Source organism: Theropithecus gelada, chromosome 19 (genome assembly GCF_003255815.1).
Source record: "Theropithecus gelada isolate Dixy chromosome 19, Tgel_1.0, whole genome shotgun sequence".
Lineage (NCBI taxonomy): Eukaryota > Metazoa > Chordata > Mammalia > Primates > Cercopithecidae > Theropithecus > Theropithecus gelada.
In genome coordinates, this window is record NC_037687.1 from 7028971 (window position 1) to 7049969 (window position 20999).

Here is a 20999-nt window from a genome sequence, read left to right on the forward strand (position 1 = left end):
CAGGGTGGGACCCTATCGAGGCAGGGTGGGACCCTATCTAGGGCCACCTGGTGCTAACTTTTTAGGTTTTGTGAGGCCTAGTTTCACTATGAACTTTCCTTTTTGCATCACATCTGCTGTATCCCAGACGTTTTGATAGGTTGTGCCATTATTATTGTTCAGTTCAAAGAATTTTTAAATTTCAATCTTATTTCATCCAACTAGCATTCAGAACCAGGTTGATCTTAAATTTAGTTATTTATTTAATTTCCATGTATTTATTTAATTTCTAAAATTTATTTAATTTCCATGTATTTGCATGGTTTTCGTGGTTCATTTAGAGTTAATTTTCAATTTTATTCCACTGCAGTCTGAGACAGTAGTTGATATAATTTTGACTGTCTTAAATTTATTGCAACTTGTTTTGTGGCCTATCATATGTCTATCTTGGAGAATGTTTCATGTGCTGATGAATAAAATGTATATTCTGCAGTTGTTGGGTAGAATGTTCTGTATTTGTCAAGTCCATTTGTTCTAGGATATAATTTAAGTCCATTGTGTTTTTTGTTGTTATTGTTGACTTTCTATCTTGATGACTTGTCTAGTGCTGTCACTAGTATTGAAATTCCCCATTATTATTGTGTTGCCATTTATCTCATTTCTTAGGTCTAGTAGTGATTGTTTTATGAATTTGGGAGTGCCAATGTTAGGTGCATACATATTTAGGATTATGATATTTTCCTGTTGGACTAGTCCTTTTATCATTATATAATGTCCCTTTTTGTGTTTTTTATTTTTTACCTGTTTTTGCTTTAAAGCCTGTTTTTTCTGATGTAAGAATGGCTACTACTGCCATTTGCATGGGTACATTTGCATGGAATATATTTTTCCAACCCTTTACCTTAAGTTTATGTTAGTCCTTAAGTGTTGGGTAAATCTCTTGAAGACAGCAGATATGTTATCGGTAAACTCTTATCCATTCTGCTATTGTGTATGTTTTAAGTGGAGCATTTAGGCCATTTACATTCAACGTTAGTATTGAAGTGTGAAGGACTATTTTATTCATTGTGCCAGTAGTTTCCTGAATACCTTTTATATTGTGTTATTGTTTTATAGGCCTTGTGAGGTTTATGCCTTAAGGAGGTTCTATTTCAGTGTATTTTGAGGTTTTGTTTCAAGATTTGGAACACTTTTTAGCAGTTCTTGTAGTGGTGGCTTGGTAGTGGTGAATTCTCTAAGCATTTGTTGGTCTGGAAAAGACTCTATCTTTCCTTCATTTATGAAGCTTAGTTTCACTGGATACAAAATTTGGGCTGACACTTGTTTTGTTTAAGGAGGCTAAACATAGGACCCCAATCCCTTCTAGCTTGTAGAGTTTCTGTTGAGAAATCTGCTGGTAATCGGATACATTTTTCTTTATAGGTTACTTGATGCTTTTGTCTCACAGTTCTTAAAAATCTTTCCTTTATATTGACTTCAGATAATCTGATGACTATGTGCCTGGGTGATGATCTTCTTGTGATGAATTTCCTTGGTGTTCTTTGAGCTTCTTGTATTTGGATGTCTAGATCTCTAGCAAGGCCAGGAAAGGTTTTCTCAATTATTTCCTCAAATAAGTTTTCCAAACTTTTAGATTTCACTTCTTCCCTGAGGACATCAGTTATTCTTAAGTTTGGTTGTTTATGTAATTCCAAGCTTCTTGGAGGTTTGGTTCATTTTTAAAATTCTTTTTTTTTTTTTTTTTTTTTTGAGACGGAGTCTCGCTCTGTCACCCAGGCTGGAGTGCAGTGGCCGGATCTCAGCTCACTGCAAGCTCCGCCTCCCGGGTTCACGCCATTCTCCTGCCTCAGCCTCCCGAGTAGCTGGGACTACAGGCGCCCGCCGCCACGCCCGGCTAAGTTTTTGTATTTTTAGTAGAGACGGGGTTTCACCGTGTTAGCCAGGATGGTCTCGATCTCCTGACCTCGTGATCCGCCCGTCTCGGCCTCCCAAAGTGCTGGGATTACAGGCTTGAGCCACCGCGCCCGGCCTTAAAATTCTTTTTTATTTGTCTTTGTTAGATTGGGTTAATTCAAAAGCCCTGTCTTTCAGCTCTGGAGTTCTTTCTTTAACTTGTTTGGATCTATGGTTGTAATTTTCCACTATATTTTGCATTTCTCTAAATGTGCCTTTCATTTGCAGAAGTTGTGATTTTTTTTTTAATTTATGCTATCTATTTCTCTGGTAATTTTTTTCATCCATATCCTGTATTTTTTTAAAAAAATTCTTTTAGTGAGTATTTATCTTTGTCTGGTGCCTCTGTAAGTGGCTTAATGTTGGACCTTATGAATTCTTTTTCTGGCATTTCAGAGACTTCTTCTTGGTTTGCATCCATTGCTAGGGATTGCTAGGGAGCTAGTGTAGTCTTTCAAAGGTGTTAAACAATTTTTCCTTTGTTATGTTACCAGAATTGTTTTTTTGGTTCCTTCTCATTTGGGTTTTCTATGTCAGAGGAAAGAGCTGAGGCTCTAGGCTGCTGTTCAGATTATTTTGTTTCATGGGGTGATCCCTTGACGTGATGGTCTCCCCTTTTCCCTTGGGATGGGGCTTTCTGAGAGCCAGACTGCAGGGATTGTTATTGCTTTTCTGGGTTTAACCACCCAGTGGAGCTACTTGGCTCTGGGCTGGTACTGGGGAGTGTCTGCAAAGAGTCCTGTGATGTGATCTGTCTTCAGGTTTCTCAGCCATGGATACTACCACCTGCTCTGGTAGAGGTAGCAGGGGAGTAAAGTAGACTCTGTGAGGGTGGTTAATTGTAGTTCTGTTTAGTGCACTGTTTTTTGTTTGTTTGTTTTTTGAATGCTGGTTGTTCTAGCAGTGAAGTTGTCACATGAAAGACTGAGGATTTCTGGTTATCCAGGATGTTACAGGTGATGGAATTAGCTGTTGTTTTCTCCTTTATTGGAGTGGGGGTTTTTTAAATTAATTTGTTTGTTTGTTTGTTTGTTTGAATGCTGGTTGTTCTAGCAGTGAAGTTGTCACATGAAAGACTGAGGATTTCTGGTTAGCCAGGATGTTACAGGTGATGGAATTAGCTGTTGTTTTCTCCTTTATTGGAGTGGGTTTGTTTTTTTTTTAATTTGTTTGTTTGTTTGTTTGTTTTTGAGACAGAGTTTTGCTCTTGTTGTCCAGGCTGGAGTGCAATGGTGTGATCTCGGCTCACTGCAACCTCTGCCTCCCAGGTTCAAGGGATTCTCCTGTCTCAGCCTCCCAAGTAGCTGGGATTACAGGCGTGCACCACCACGCCTGGCTAATTTTGTATTTTTAGTAGAAACTGGATGTGGTTTCTCTGTGTTGGTTAGGGGGGTCTGGAACTCCTGACTCCAGGTGATCCACCTGCCTCAGCCTCCCAAAATGCTGGGATTACAGGTGTTAGCCACACCACCTGGCTGGGGTTGTTCTTTGATGAGTTGATGTAATGGCTTGAGTTGGTTGACCTCCAACCTGGAGGTGGGATTTTCAATAGAGCATCAGCTGTGGTAGTACAGGGGGTATGCAAGCTTGCCATCGGGTCACCTGGATAAGTATTCAGGTTTCTCAGGCAATGGGTGGGAACATAGAGCTCCCAAGAGAGTATGTCTTTTGTCTTCAGCTACCAGCATGGGTAGAGTAAGGCCATCAGGTGAGTGCAGGGTTAGACATGTCTGAGCTCAGACCCTCCTTGGGTGGGGCTTGCTGCAGCTGCTGTGGGGTTGGGAGTATGGTTCTCAGGTTGATGGAGTTCTGTTCCCAGGGGGATTATGGCTCATATCATACAGGTCAGGAAGGAAGTGAAGGAAAGCCAGCAGTGACAGGCCTCACTCAGCTCCCATGAAGCCAGCAAGGCCAGTTTCACTCACTCATACCCCACCAACGGCACCAAGTTTATATCCAATCAGTGAGCAGTACTGAGATCTTGCCCCAGGCTATAAACCTCCCCATTGAGAAAGCAACCTGGGCTTTCAGGCCCCACCCCTCACCACCTGCCATGGCTTCTGTGCCCATATCTGTGCTTCTCATTCACTGTCCCCTCACCGATTCTGCCAAGGAACATTCGTACTTAGGTCAAAATTATTACAGAGTTTAGCCGGAAGTTTCCTTCTCCCTGTGGCTCTTCCCCAGTTCCACTGACAGACCTTCCCAAGGACCCCTGTGAGATAAAGTCAGAAATGGCTTCCCTGAGAACCAAGAGTGCCTGTGGGGCTCTTCCCACTGCTTCTTCTGCTTTTATATTTTGCTTGGCTCTCTAAGTTCATTTCAGCCCTAGGTAAGGCTAAATCCTTCTCTGGTGATCTGGATTTTCAGGCTTTGAGTATGTGTGTTTAGAGGTGAATGTTCCTTCTCTTACACTTTTGACACTTGCTATTTTTCCATAGTCTCACAGAGATTGCAGTGGCAAGTCACTTCTTTCAAAGAGTCTGCGCATTCTTTTGGTTTTCCTGGTATGTTCCTATGGTAATTCGAGATGAGATGAGCAAAAGTTCGAGATGAGAGTCTCCACATGCTGTTCTATCCATCCAAGTGGGAGATACAAGTTAATCCTGTCTCCTAGCCACCTTTTTTTTTTCTTCTGAGAGAAATATTGATTGATTCTTCATCACAGATTTAAAAAAAAGATCAGTAAGCATTCTCACTCTTTCTTTATTGTTTTAAACAGAACTCTACTTTTTCTTCAGGCAACTGATTTAATTTCTCATTATACATTTATTTATTTATCTGTTTCTTATTGCCTGTGCTCACCACCAGACCAATTGGAAAAAATCAACTGCAGAAATATAAGGTAAGTCTTTCATAAATGATTACTGATGAACTATAAATCCACAAAAATTTCATGTTAATATTCATCTGACCTGCCCTCATTTGGCCTTCTACAGAATGCTTGAAGTTAGATTAAAAATAATCTACCAATAAATATTCATTGATAGAACACTGAAAGGTGAAGCCTACTGGTGAAAACGTTGTTCATTCATTAACAGAAATGAAGTAGATACATTTATTTCTTGACTTGCTATTATGCTTCATTAGTGTGTGTTTATTTTTTTCCAGTACCATGCTATTTGCTTACTGTGGCTTTTTTTTTTTTTTTTTTTTGAGACAGGTTTCAGTCTGTTGCCCAGGGTGGAGTGCAGTGGCTTAATCGTGACTCACACTGCAGCCTCAACTTCACAAGATCTAGGAATCCTCCTACCTCCGCATCTCAAGTAGCTGAGACTATGGGTTTGTGCCATTACACCGTGTTAATTTTTGTATTTTTTGTAGAGATGGTGTTTTGCTATGTTGCCCAGGCTGATCTAGAACTCCTGGGCTCAAGCAACCCACCTTGGCCTCTCAAAGTACTGGGATCACAGGTGTGAGCCGCTGCACCTGGCCTTGTTGTAGCTTTGTAATATATTCAGAAACCAGGTAGTATGATGCCTCCAGCTTTGTTGTTTTTCCTCAGTATTGCTTAGGCTATTCTGGGTCTTTCATGAATTGATAAAGATTTGATAATTACTTTTTAAATTCTGAGAAAAATATATTTGGAATTTTTATAAGGATTGCATTAAATCTGTAGATCACTTTGGGTAGTATGGACATTTTCACAATATCAATTCTTTCTATTCATAAGCATGGTGTATCTTTCAATTTTTTAGTGCCTTCAATTTATTTAATTAATGTTTTAGAGTTTTTAGTGTATAGATATTTTACCTCTTTGAATAAATGTGTTTCTGGGAGGGGGGAGGGATTGCATTGCGAGTTATACCTGATGTAAATGACGAGTTGATGGGTGCTGACAAGTTGATGGGTGCAGCACGCCAACATGGCACAAGTATACATATGTAACAAACCTGCACATTACGCACATGTACCCTAGAACTTAAAGTATAATAATAATAATAAATAAATAAATTTTTAAAAATGTATTTCTATGTATTTTCTTCTTTTTGATGCTTTAGTAAATGAGATTATTAATCTCAATCCCTGTCTACACATCTATTCAACTTGAACAGTTTTAGAGATTAAAGTAAATACATGTGAAAATGCAAGAGAGGGAAGAAACTCAAAGTTTTATAGTTTTCTAAAATACAGGTGCCCAATTTAGCATCCTGTGTCATGCCCTGTGGTGCCAAACATCGCATTAAGCTTGAACTTAAGCTCAAATTGACTTATTCTTTGGGATAACCCAAAGATAGAGAAACTCATCATCCTGATTTCACACAGGTGGAGACTACTGCTTAGAGAGAATAAATGAATATACAGAATCACATGGCTGGTACATGGTAAACTGGAACTTCTAGAACAAACCATCTGACCCTGAACTTCAAATGAGCTGGGCAGCTTCTTACCATCTGTCTATGAAAAGTCCAGAGATACCAGAGGGTGCCATGTGAGCCTTTGGCGAATAGGTGAAAACTTCAAATGTTGGTACTCAGGAGGAAGGAGTTAGATTGACCCAACACTTGATGGAACACTTACTTTTAACTTAATGGAGCCATAAAAGTGCTTATAACATTTGGGGCTTTGAGTTCATCAATTAAGCCAGAATTTCTATAGAGTATACTTTTCCCTAAAAAATTTATTTAGCCATTGATAACTCTATGTAGCTCTGTGAAATATGTGCTTATTAGACAGATCAGGTGTTTTGGCTATAAATAAGATGAATATTGTGTTTGTAATAAAATATATTTATAAATAATTTTGATTCTGAATATTTAAAAACTATTAACTATTGTTTGAATACATCTTTGTCCAAAACATATATATACATTTTATATAATATATAGAATATATGTGTATATATAATACACACATGTGTAATCATATGCAATATAGATGGTAATAATATATAGATGGTACCTTCTGTGGCTATTACGAGCTTCATTGCTCACCAGTTCCAGAATATGGGGTATCAGGTACTCAAGAGTGGCAGCAAGAAACATAACCATGGAAGAGTCCAGACACTGGGCACAGCAGATCTCCCACAAGAGGTGTCCAAACATATCATGCAGAACTGCAGCTCTGCTCTTGCTAAGAAGGTGAAATCTGCTTTTTTTTTTTAGAAGCAGTCTTGCTCTGTTGCCCAGGCTGGAGTGCAGTGGTGCTATCTTGGCTCCATCTCTCGGGTTCTAGTGATTCTCCTGCCTAAGCCTCCCAAGCAGCTGGGACTACAAGCGTGCGCCACCATGCCCAGCTAATTTTTTTGTATTTTTAGTATAGATGGGGTTTCACCATGTTGGCCAGGCTGGTCTCAATATCCTGACCTGGTGACCCATCCGCCTCAGCCTCCCAAGTGTTTGGATTAGAGACATGAGCCACCCCGCCTGGCCTCTTTTTGTTTTTTTTTTTTAATTCACTCTTGCTGCCCCGGCTGGAGTGCAATGGCACGATCTCGCCTTACCACAACATCCACCTCCCAGGTTCAACCGATTCTCCTGCCTTAGCTGCCCAAGTAACTGGGTAGGCTGGTCTCGAACTCCGAACCTCAGGTGATCCACCAGCCTCGGCCTCCCTTGGCCTCCCAGAGTGTTGAGATTACAGGTGTCAGTCACTGCTACAGGCATTTTTTTTTTTTTTTTTTGCTTTGTTTGTGTGTTTTTAGACAGAGTCTCACTCTGTCACCCAGACTGGAGTGATGTGGCACAAGCTCAGCTCACTCCAACTTTTGCCTCCTGACTTCAAGTGATTCTCCTGGCTCAGTCTCCTGCGTAGCTGGGATTACAGGCATGCACCACCAAGCTCAGCTAATTTTTGCATTTTTAGTAGAGACCGGGTTTCACCATATTGGTCAGGGTGGTCTTGAACTCCTGACCTCATGATCTGCCCACCTTGGCCTCCCAAAGTTTTGGGATTACAGGCATGAGCCACTGCGCCTGGCCATTTGACTCTTTTTTGTACTGGTTATCATATTGGCAGATTCCTCAGATGTTAAATACATATGTTTCTATGCTTTTCTACTGCATTTATAGCATATTATCTAGTCTTTATTATTGGCAACAGTGGCTTGAAGTTTGCTTATAAAATTATGTTTATTGAGGTAAAGTTCACATAACATCAAATGCAATGTATTAATTATTTTCAGGTTTACACTTCAGTATCTTTTTGTGTATTCACAATGCTTTACAATCATTACCACTAGGTAATTTTAGAACAGTAGAATTACCCAAAAAAGAAACTCCACATCCATCAAGCGGCCACTTTCTATTTTCCCCACCAGCCTCTGGCAACCATTAATCCACTTGCTGTTTCAAAGGATTTGCCCATTTTGGGAATTTTATACAAATGGATTCATAAAGTACATGACCCTTTTTGTATAGCTTTTTCCATCAAGCATAATATCTTTAATACGTATCCATGTTGTGTCCCATATTAATACATCATTCCTCTTTCTGGCTGAAGTATACTATTGCCTTGTATACTATATCCCATTTGTCTTTCTAGTCCTCCATGGATAGGCATTTGCACTGGTTTCAGTTTTTGGCTATAACAAATAATGTTTCTACGGATATGCATATACATGTTTTTGTGTGGACCTATTTTGATTTCAGTTGAATATATACTCAGAAGTGGAATTGCTAAGACATGTGGTAACTCTATATTAACCTCAGGAGGAACTGCCAAAATGTTTTCCAAAACTGCTGCCTAATTCTACCATCCCACCAGCACTCTATGAGGGTTTCAATTTTTCCACATCTTCACCCACACTGATCTGTCTTCTGAAATATACCTGCACCAGTAGGTATGAAGTGATATATCATTGTGGTTTTGACTTGCATCTTTCTGATGAATAAAGATGTTGTGCATCTTTTCATGTGCTCATTGGCCACTTGTACAGAATAAAAATCTTGGAGCCACTGGTCCAGACTATGAGTCTCAAACACTTGTTACAAACAGATTTTTGGTACTGCACAAGAAATAGCACTCAGCAAGGCAAATTTACTTCCATAAAAGGTTGCGTCTCATATATTAAGCAATGGCAAGGGCACACAGAGCAAAGGAAGCAGGAGTTTTTATTATCTCTGATGCAGCTTCTACTTCCGTGTCTTTCCACTACTGGTTAGGGTTGAACCGCACAGTCTAAACTAGTCCCGATTGGCTAAATACTTCAAATTTTTTAGATAAGGGAGTCTCGTAAGGGATGTAAGAGAGAGAGAGAGAGACCAGAGGTCCATTATGGGGGAACTAGGAAAGTAACCTATTCCCTAATAAGGAAAATAATGCAGACTGGGTCTTGGGTTGTAGCAAGCTAACTTTTGTATTTTTGGTGGAGACAGGGTAATTTATTTTCCAATTACTAATATTTTCATTCAGAGTGAGAGTATTCTGCATAGACACGTAAAGTCTGTTTTATTTATTAATAAAAAACATTAGAGCAAGGTATAACTACAGACTCCTCCGTTCAGTTTATACACTGAACTGTTCTTGCTTTTGCAGTATAAGTACTTCAGCCTGCAAATACTGCATAATTGCTTTGGATCATCAGGTTTCTGTCAAAGATACTTAGTGTCTTTTAGTCTTTTTCATTCTATATTGCTAAATTTACTCCTATTTTTGTGCTAAGTTTCTGCATGCTCTTAAAATGAGCTTTTATCTAAACAAATCTGTGTCTAGAGGACTAAAAATGAAAAAAAATAATTTTTTGGGAAGCAAAAACAAAGCAATAAATCTGAAGTACTAGATAAACATAATCTGGAGTCAGAGAAAATGACAAAAGGCTTATTCAGCTGTTAATATGATTTACATGTATTTCAAAAAAGCAGAGAAAAACATCTACAAATAATCTAATTCCCTTAAGAAAAGAGGGAATAGCAAAAAAATTTTTGGAACTTTTTGAAGAGTTTTTGAACTCTTGAACATCTGAATTTTGCACACTATATGCACTTGAAAGAATGTTTATGGGGGAAAAAGCAGAAGAGACAAAGATGTTATAAAAAAATCCACAAGTGCCCAAGACCAACGCAACAGAATAGAGAGCCCAGAAATAATGCCGCCCTCCTACACCCATCAGATTTTTGACAAAGCTGACAAGAGGAATGTGGGAAGAATTCTCTCTTCAATAAGTGGGGCTGGAAGAACTACTTAGCATTATGTAGAAGACAGAAACTGGACCCCTTCATTAAACCATATACACAAATCAACTCAAGATAAATTAAAGGCTTAAATGAAAAACTTAAAATTATAAGAAACCCCGCAAGATAACCTAGGAAATACCAGTCTAAACATAGAAACTGGCAAAGACTTCATGATGAAGATACCAAAAGTAATTGCCACAAAAGCAAAAATTGACAAATGGGACCTATTTAAACTAAAGAGCTTCTTTACAGCAAAGGAAACTATCAACAGAGTAAACATTCTACAGAATAAAAGAAAATGTTTGCAAACTTCGGCTCTGACAAAGGTCTAATAATCAAAATTTATTAAGAACTTAAACAAGTTTACAAGAAAAAAAAATCTCATTAAAAAGAGGGAAAAAATATGAACAGATGCTGTTCAAAAGAAGACATACATGGGCCTAATAAGCATATTAAAAAAATGCTCATCGCTAATCATTAGAGAAATTAAAAGGGAAACCACAATGAAATGTCACATCACACTTGTGAGAACACTACATACCCATCAGGATGGCTATTTTTTAAAAGTCAAAAAATAACAGATTCTAGCAAATTTGCAGAGATAAGGAAATGCTTATAGTCTGCTGGTGGGAGTGTAAATTAGTTCAACAACTATAAAAAGCAGTGTGGTGATTCCTCAAAGAACTAAAAACAGAATTATCATTTGACCCAGGAACCTCATAATTGGGTATATAGCCAAAGAAATAGAAATTATTATATTATAGAGACACATCCACATGCATGTTCATTGCAGAACTATTCACAATAGCAAAGACATGGACAGGCCCTAAATGCCTGTCAATGGTAGACTGGATAAAGAAAATATGGTATTGTCAGATGCAGTGGCTCATGCTTGTAATCTCAGCACTTTGGGAGGCCGAGGCAGGTGGATTGCCTGAGCTTAGAAGTTTGATACCAGCCTGGGCAACATGGTAAATTCTGTCCCCATGAAAAACACATAAAGAAAAATTGGCCAGGCATGGTAATGCACACATGTAGTCCCAGTTACTTGGAAGGATGAGGGCGACGGAATTGCTTGAGCCTGGGAGGTTGAGACTAAAGTAAGCAAATGTCATGCCATAGCACTCTAGCCTGGGCAATAAGCCTGTCTCCAAAAATAAAGTAGAATAAAAGATTTAATAAAAACAAAATGTGGTACATAAACATCATGGAATACTCTGTGGCCATTAAAAAAAAAATGATCATGTCCTTTGCAATAATATGGATGAAGCTGGAGACCATTATGCTTAGAAAACTAATGCAGAGGCCGGGTGCTGTGGCTCAATGCCTATAATCCCAGCAATCTGGGAGGCTGAGGTTGGTGGATCACCTGAGGTTGGGAGTTTGAGACCAGCCTGATCAACATGGAGAAACCCCATCTCTACTAAAGATACAAAATTAGCCACACACGGTGTCGCCCACCTGTAATCCCAGCTACTTGGGAGGTTGAGGCAGTGGAATAGCCTGAACCCAGAAAACTAAGGTAGCAGTGAACCGAGATCATACCATTGCACTCCAGCCTGGGCAACAAGAGCAAAACTCCTACTCGAAAACAAAACAAAGCAAAACAAAAAAACAACAAAAAAAGAAAACTACTGCAGAAACAAAACCAAATGCATGTTATTATTTTTAAGTAAGAGCTAAGTTATAAGAACACGTGAACACAAAGAGGAGAACGACAGGTGCCTAGTTGAGGGTGGAGGGTGGCGTAGGGAGACCTTCTGAAACTATGGCTATGGAATAAAAGATGAAATGCTCCTGATTATTGTAAATACAAAATTGCATGCAGGACTGTGTAAAGACAATGCCAGGTTGGACTGCCAGAATGAGCCAACAGCATGTGATGTGCTTCCCCCTGCAGAGAGCCTATGAATGGACGTGCAGTCAGGGAGGTTTCACATCACCAAGATTCCTATCCCAGAAGAGCAGATGTTCATAGCTCTGGGAATGGAACGCGATCCTCGTGGAAAGCCTATAAACGGATGCATGGGGGGCGCCTGTCCATATGGATAAGATAGGGCTATAAACACCCTCATCTTGCCGTGGCTCTTCTAGGCCTCTTTAGGGTTAAGGCATACTCCCTTCTGAGAATTTCTGGTCTAACCAGTTGTCTAACTTCACGTCCTGTTTCGATGAATTGTTTGTAACCAGCTTTTGCTGCAACTGTTACTGCTGATTAATATCTTGCTAATCATAGGTTATGGAAAGACTGTGTTCCTGTTTTAAGGCTCTGTTAGAAATTACTGATGCACACACTATATTGTCAATTCTTATCTCTGTATACTGTACTTCTGCATACCAATGTTATGTTAAATAATTACTTCATTCCCATGTGACCATCTCACCTCATAATCAAATGGCCCTAAATCTCTCACTAACCTACCCCCGCCCTCACTAAACTTAATAATAAATGCTGGCATATCCAGTGCATTGTTGGCACCGCGGGACCAGAAGGCGGTGACCCCCCTGGATGCCGTTTTTACTATCTTGTGTGTGTCTATTATTTCTCGACCTGCAGATCCACCTGGGAGCAAAGAGAGAGCCCCGTTGCATTGTGGACTGCTGGCCAGATCCTGCAATAGGGTGGGAGGACTCGGAGCATCAGAAAATATGCCTGTTTGGTGCTATGCTTAGTAACTCAGTGACAAAATAATCTGCACACCAAACCCCCAGGACATAATTTTAGCTGTGTAACAAGCCCACATGTGTACCGTGAACAAAAAATAAAAGCTAAAAGAAAAAAAAAATCCCTGGATGGGAGAGAGTGCAATGTAGGTGAAAGGAATAATTTTTGCTACAGATAGTAGCCCAGGTGGGGCTGTACTCTGATTCATTTCTGTGTGCATGCAGGCAGATGAGATTATGAACAGGAGGACCAGAACCCTAGGCTGGTGGAGTAAACAGGTTGCTGCTGCAGATTCGGTGTCCAGGGATGAGGATATGCAAGGAGACCTGTAGACACCTGTGGCTTTTTGGCAAGAAACACTTGGATCAAAAATGCCATGGTGAAGTTTCTGAGGATGGTGCCTAGTCCTGGGAGGAGTGTGGACACGTCAATGTCTAGTGTGTGTGTTTGGGAGCAGGTGGGAATCCTGTGGTGGTAGCTGCAAGAAAAGGGGGTCTGTCATCAGAGCTCTTTCCTCTAAGTTTTCAGTCTTCTGTCACCCTGGAAGAAGACCTGGAATCACAAGACAATGGGCAGTGTGACAGCCTGTGTACAGGAGAGCAGAGCCTCCCGTTCCTAAATACCCAGAGTTTTATTCCATGCCAGGCCTTCATGATATTTTTTTTTTCTGACACCAAATCTGTAGAGTTTTCTGAACATCAAACAATTCTCCAACACCAACTCAGTGTGAAACATTTGAATACTGACAGCACCCAAAGTCAGCACAGACCGTGATTCACGACTCAGTCCCACAACATTGTTCTCACTGCGGATGCCAGTCACAAACCCCATGGGCCCATCTATGCTTCTGAGCTACTGTTTAAAAATTGGGGACTTTCATAACCTCCCTGAAGTTCAATAATTTGGTAGAGCTACTCACAGAACTGAGCAAACACTGTAGTTATGTTTACCAGTTTCATATATAAGAGGCAGCCCAGGAAAAGCCAAATGGAAGAAATGTGTAGAACAAAGAAAAGAGATGGGGAAAGATGAAACACATAGATAATCCTGGAAAGTATTTGTGATTAATAAAATTCTCCATCCTTTGTGTGCTCCAGGAACAGTTTATGGAAAGAAACACTCTTTCTGTGATGACTTTTTCTTACATATCACACAGCCAGACACACAGTCTGCACAGTTTCTCCGTTTTCTCATTAAGAAAAATCAGTTGAATTTGTCTTCACTGGTCAAAATATATATATTTTTTGAGATGGAGTCTCGCTCTGTCGTCCAGGCTGGAGTGCAGTGGCACAGTCTCGGCTCACTGCAACATCCTTCTCCCAGGTTGAAGCAATTTTCCTGCCTTAGCCTCCCAAGTAGCTGGGATTACGGGTGCCCACCAGGATGCCTGGCTAATTTTTGTATTTTTAGTAGACACAGGGTTTCACCATGTTGGCCAGGCTGGTCTCAAACTCCTGACCTCAGGTGATCCGCCTGCCTCGACCACGCTAAGTACTGGGATTACCACACCCAGCTTAAAATAAAATATATATATATATATATATATATTTTTTTTTTTTTTTTTTTTTTTGAGANTTATTGAAATTTGAGAAATTGCTCAGCAGTTAAATGCTCTCTCAAGTGTGCAGGAGTTGTAGGCTTATAGAAATAAAAGCAAATATTGCCACAGTTGTAAAGCAAAATAGCAATACCCCGCTGGTTTTGAGATCAAAAGCAGCCGCACTTCCTAGGTCTGTACCTCCCAAAGAGCTTCAAAACGGAGGGGCTTCCAGGAAGTAGGATGCAGCCTGCATTATGCCAGTATCAGAAGTTACAGTTGTATTAACTGTGAGAGAGACATGTTTTGTTTCGGTGTTTTTCCCCTCGTGTGTGTGTGTGTGTGTATATATGTATATATATATATTTTTTTTTCGAGACGGAGTTTCGCTTTTGTTGCCCAGGCAACAGTGGCTCACCCCTGTAATCCCAGCACTTTGGGTAGCAGAAGCAGGAGGAGCCCCTGAAGCTATGAGTTTGAGACCAGCTGGGGGCAACATAGTGAGACCCCATGTCTACAAAAAATATAAAATAAAGCATAACTAAAGTCAGTGACAATATCAAGTCTTTTTTTTTTTTTTTTTTTGAGACGGAGTCTCGCTCTGTCGCCCGGGCTGGAGTGCAGTGGCCGGATCTCAGCTCACTGCAAGCTCCGCCTCCCGGGTTCCCGCCATTCTCCGGCCTCAGCCTCCCGAGTAGCTGGGACTACAGACGCCCGCTACCGCGCCCGGCTAGTTTTTTGTATTTCTTAATAGAGACGGGGTTTCACCGTGTTAGCCAGGATGGTCTCGATCTCCTGACCTCGTGATCCGCCCGTCTCGGCCTCCCAAAGTGCTGGGATTACAGGCTTGAGCCACCGCGCCCGGCCAGAACTTTAGTTTTAAGAGAAGAGAAAAATAGAAGATAGACCAAGTATATAATTTTTAAGGAATTGGTCTTTTGTTTCAAAGGTAGGAATATCAGCAGTGGAGTGCAAATAAGGTAACCCGTAAAGCATCTCATAAGGAGAAAGACCAACGTCTTTCCGTGGTGCAGTTCGAATTCTCAGCAGGGTGATAGGAAGACACTTGGTCCATGGCAATCGAGTCTCTAAGACTAATTTGGTTAAGTGGTTCTTTAGAGTCTGATTCATTCTTTCTACTCTCCCTGATGAGGGTGGGTGCCAGGGAGTATGGTGTTACCATTTAATGTCTAATATTTGGGATAGCTTTTTTTTTTTTTTTTTTTTTTTTTTGAGACTGAGTCTGGCTCTGTCGCCCAGGCTGGAGTGCAGTGGCCGGATCTCAGCTCACTGCAAGCTCCGCCTCCCGGGTTTACGCCATTCTCCTGCCTCAGCCTCCCGAGTAGCTGGGACCACAGGCGCTCGCCACTTCGCCCAGCTAGTTTTTTGTATTTTTTTAGTAGAGATGGGGTTTCACCGTGTTAGCCAGGATGGTCTCGATCTCCTGACCTCGTGATCCGCCCGTCTCGGCCTCCCAAAGTGCTGGGATTACAGGCTTGAGCCACCGCGCCTGGCCTGGGATAGCTTTTTAATAATGTGTGCAGTGAAATGACGCCTGTAATCCCAGCACTTTGGGAGGCCGAAGCAGGCAGAACACTTGAGCTAAGGAGTTCCAGACCAGCCTGGCCAACATGGCAACACCCCATCTCTACTAAAAATACAAAAATTAGCCCAGCATGGTAGCACATGCATGTAATCCAAGCTACTTGAGAGGCTAAGGCAGGAGAATCACTTGAGTTCTGGAGTTGTAGGTTGCAGTGAGCTGAGATGTGCCACTGCACTCCAGCCTGGATGACAGAGGGAGACTCTGTCATTCATCAATAAATAACTTAATTAACTTAAAAAAATGTATCCCTTAGGCCAGGCGTGGTAGCTCACACCTGAAATCCCAGCACTTTGGGAGGCTGAGGCAGGCAGATCACCTGAGGTTAGGAGTTTGAGACCAGCCTGACCAACATGACAAAACCCTGTCTCTACTAAAAATACAAAATTAGCCGGGTGTGGTGGTGCATGCCTGTAGTCCCAGCTACTCGGGAGGCTGAGGCAGGAGAATCGCTTGAACCCAGGAGGTGGAGGTTGCAGTCAGCTGAGATCAAGCCATTACACTCCAGCCTGGGTGACAGAGACAGACTCCATCTCAAAAATAGAATAGAATAGAATAGAATAGAATAGAATAGAATAGAATAGAATAGAAAAGAAATAATNAATAGAATAGAATAGAATAGAATAGAATAGAATAGAATAGAATAGAAAAGAAATAATGCCGAGTGCAGTGGCTTAGGCCTGTAATCCTAGCACTTTGGGAGGCCAAGGCAGGCGGACTGCCTGAGCTCAGAAGTTCAAGACCAGCCTGGGCAATACGGTGAAACCCTGTCTCTACTAAAATACAAAAAAAAAAAAAAAAATTAGCCAGGTGTAGTGGGTGTGCCTATAGTCCCAGCTACTTGGGAGGCTGAGGCAGGAGAATTGTTTAAACCCTGGAGGCGGAGGTTGCAGTGAGCCGATATTGCGCCACTGCACTCCAACCTGGGCAACAGAGCGAGACTCTGTCTCCAAAATAAAATAAAATAAAATAAAATAAATAGAAGGCCAGGCGCGGTGACTCACGCCTGTAATCCCAGCACTCTGGGAGGCTGAGGCAGGCAGATCACGAGGTCAGGAAATCGAGACCAGCCTGATCAACATGGTGAAACTTTGTCTCTACTAACTATACAAAAATGAGCTGGGCGTTGGCACGTGCTTGTAATCCCAGATGCTCGGAAGGCTGAGGCAGGAGAATCGCTTGAACCCGGGAGAAGGAGGTTGCAGTGAGCCGAGATCGTGCCACCGCACTCCGATCTGGGCGACAGAGCAAGACTCCATCTCAAGGCCGGGCGCGGTGGCTCAAGCCTGTAATCCCAGCACTTTGGGAGGCCGAGACGGGCGGATCACGAGGTCAGGAGATCGAGACCATCCTGGCGAACACGGTGAAACCCCGTCTCTACTAAAAAAAAATACAAAAAAAACTAGCCGGGCGAAGTGGCGGGCGCCTGTGGTCCCAGCTACTCGGGAGGCTGAGGCAGGAGAATGGCGTGAACCCGGGAGGCGGAGCTTGCAGTGAGCTGAGATCCGGCCACCGCACTCCAGCCTGGGCGACAGAGCCAGACTCAGTCTCAAAAAAAAAAAAAAAAAAAAAAAAAAAAAAAAAAAAAAAAAAAAAAAAGACTCCATCTCAAATAAATAAATAAAAATAAAAATAAACAAACAAATAAAACAAAATGTATCACTTGAAAGAAAGGCTCCCTGTAAACACCCACATCTGGCTCCCCTTCATTTCTTGTTAGGGCAGCATTGCTAGTCACTCTGCTACTGGATCCTTAATATAGGTAGAGGCTCAAGACAGATCACAATGGAAAGGAAAAAATAAACAAGAACTGACCCAAGTAACTCCTGGGCTTTTTTGTTGTTGTTGTTTTGTTTTGAGACAGAGTTTTGCTCTGTTGGCCAGGCTGGAGTGCAGTGGCACAATCTCAGCTCACTGCAGCCTCCACCACCTGGGTTCAAGTAATTCTCATGCCTCAGTCGGCCGAGTAGCTGGGATTATAGGTGCATGCCACCAGCCCCAGCTAACTTTTGTATTTTTAGTAGTGACAAGGTTTTCACCATATTGGCCAGGCTGGTCTCGAATTCCTGGCCTCAAGTGATCCACCCATCTAGGCCTCCCAAAGTGCTGGGATTACAGGCATGAGCCACTGTGCCCGGCCAGTAACTTCTGTTTTATTATTTCTTTTTACTGTGATAAAAAGCACATAAAATTGACATGTAACACCTTCTTTTTTTTTTTTTTGAGGCAGGGTCTTGCTCTGTTGCCCAGCCTGGAGTCAGTGATTCAATCATAGCTCGTTGTAGACTTGAACTCCTGGGCTCAAGCAATCCTTCTGCCTCAGCATCTCAAGTAGCTGGGACTACAGGTGCGCACCACCATGCCTGGACAGGTTTTAAAATTTTTTGTGGGGACAGGGTCTTGCTATGATGCTTAGGCAACAGGCTGAAACTCTGCCTCTACAAAAAGTACCAAAAATTACCCGGGTGTGGTCGTGCATGCCTGCAGTTCCAACTACCGGGGAGCCTGAGCAGGGAGGATCACCCAAGCTCACGAGGTCAAGGCTGTAGTGAGCCATGATTGTGTCACTGCACTCCAGCATGGGTGACAGGGTGAGACCCTGTCCCCCCAAAAAAAGGAAGAAAAAAAAAAACCAAAGTATTAGAATTATAACTCTTTTTAGAATTGATATGTAAGGTGGGGCTCAGTAGCTCATGCCTGTAATCCTAGCATTTTGGGAGGCAAAGGCGGGCAGATTACCTGAAGTAAAGAGTTTGAGATCAGCTTGGTCAACATGGCAATACCCTATCTCTACTAAAAATACAAAAATTAGCTGGTCGAAGGCCGGGTGCAGTGGTTCACACTTGCAATACTCCCAGCAGTTTGGGGGCCGAGGTGGGGGGATCACGAGGTCAGGAGTTTGAGACCAGCCTGACCAACATGGTGAAACTCTGTCTCTACTAAAAATACAAATATTAGCTGGACTTGGTGGCACACGCCTGTTATCCGAGCTACTCAGGAGGCTAAGGCAGGAGAATTGCTTGAACTCAGGAGGAGGAGGTTGCAGTGAGCCAAGATCGCACCATTGCACTCCAGCATGGGTGACAGAGTGAGATTCTGTATCTCAAAAAAAAAAAAAAAAAAAGTTAAATAAATAAATAAAATGAAATAAATTAGCTGGGCGAGGTGACACATGCCTGTAATCCCAGGTACTCGGGAGGCTGAGGCAGGAGAATCACTTGAACTGGGGAGATGAAGGGTCCAGTGAGCCAAGATCATGTCACTGCACTCCAGCCTGGATGACAGAGTGAGATCAACTGAAAAAAAAAAAAAAAAAAAAAAAAGTGGTATGTAATGTTGTACACTATTGCCTTGAATGCCTGGCCTCAAGTAAACCCCCTGCCTCAGTGTACTAAGTAGTTGGGATGGAAGGAACACAGCAGCTAAACTCGTTTTTTTTTTTTGTTTTTTTTTTTTTAGTAGAGATGGTATCTCACTCCATTGCCCAGGCTGTTCTCAAACTCCTGAGCTAGAGTGATCCTCTCTTCTCGGCCTCCCAAAGTGCTGAGATTACAAGCATGAGCCACCATGCCCAGCCAGACATTTTTACATTACATGAAATTTTCAAGATGCAGTTGGTACTAATTCTCCATAAATCCTTTCAGAGTATTAAAAATGAAGCAAATCTTGCTAAAGCTTTTTATGATGCCAGTACAAGATATATGTATATCTTGTTTTTATCACTGATAAAAACAATACAATCATTAAAAACTGCATAATCTTATCAGTAGTGAATATTGCTACAAATGCATTAAGTAGGCTGGGCATGGTGGCTCACGCCTGTAATCCCAGCACTTTGCGAGGCTGAGGCAGGCTGATCATGAGGTCAACAGATTGAGACCATCCTGGCAACATGATGAAACACTGTCTCTTCCAAAAATACAAAAATTAGTTGGGAGTGGTGTCACGCGCCTGTAGTCCCAGCTACTCAGGAGGCTGAGGCAGGAGAATCGCTTGAACCTGGGATGCAGAGGTTGCAGTGAGCCAAGACCGCACCACTGTATTCCAGCCTGGCAACAAAGCGAGACTCCATCTCAAAAAAAAAAAAAAAAAACCACCAAAAAACAAAAAATAAACAACAACAACAACAAAACAAACGCACTAAGTATAATAGTGGCTCGGTGAAGTGGCTCACGCCTGGAATCTCAGCACTTTGAGAGGGTGAGGCAGGATTGCTTGAGCCCAGGAGTTTGAGAGCAGCCTGGCCAACACAGCAAGTGACCACCTCTACAAAAAAATTAAAAATTAGCTGGGTGTGGTAAAGCATCCCTGTACTCCCAGCTACTCAGGAGGCTGAGGTGGGAAGATTGCTTGAGCCCAGGAGGTCAAGGCTACAGTGAGCTGTGTCTGCAACACTGCACCCAGCCTGGGTAATAGAGCAAGAGGAGAGGGGAGGGGAGGAGAGGGGCGGGAAGTGGAGGGGAGGGAAGGGGAGGAAGAGACAGAGAGAGAGAAGAGAAAGAAAAGGAAGGAAGGAAAGGAGGGAGGGAGGAAGGGAGGGAGGGAGGGAAAGAAATTAGCAAATAAATTCCAACCCCATGATAAGAAAGTAGTAAACCCAGTAGCATTTACTGCAGGAATGTAAGGTTGGCTCTGGTTGATTTGTATCTTTGTATTAGTGCATTCACCATTACGGATGATGTCTGGAGTTTGCCCACAACGATGCTCAAGACCCTTTCAGACACATCCTCCCCCAAAGGGGAACATTCTCCTGTTCTCACGGGTAAAACTGCAGCCTGAGTGGAGAACAGATGCAACCCTCTGCTCTGATGGACTAGAGAATGCAGTAGGGGATCGACGGCAGCCTCACCAGACACCAGTCAATTCTCTGGCCCTCTGTAACTCTGGATAGCGCTGAGCCCCTACTTTTAGGTGGAGAGAGTCATTCTGGGGGCTTCAAGAACACCGTTCTGTCAGTCCGTCCAACCAGGTCCAGGAGCCAGTGGAAGAAATCTGAGACAAGTGGGGGTTCTGTTGAAGGGCGCTTTTGAGAATCACTGAAATAAATGTCTGGTAGGTCTTGAAACTCTAACCTCTGACTTATTTAGTCCATTTTCATATTACTATGAAGAAATATCAGAGACTGGGTAATTTTTTTTTTTTTTGAGA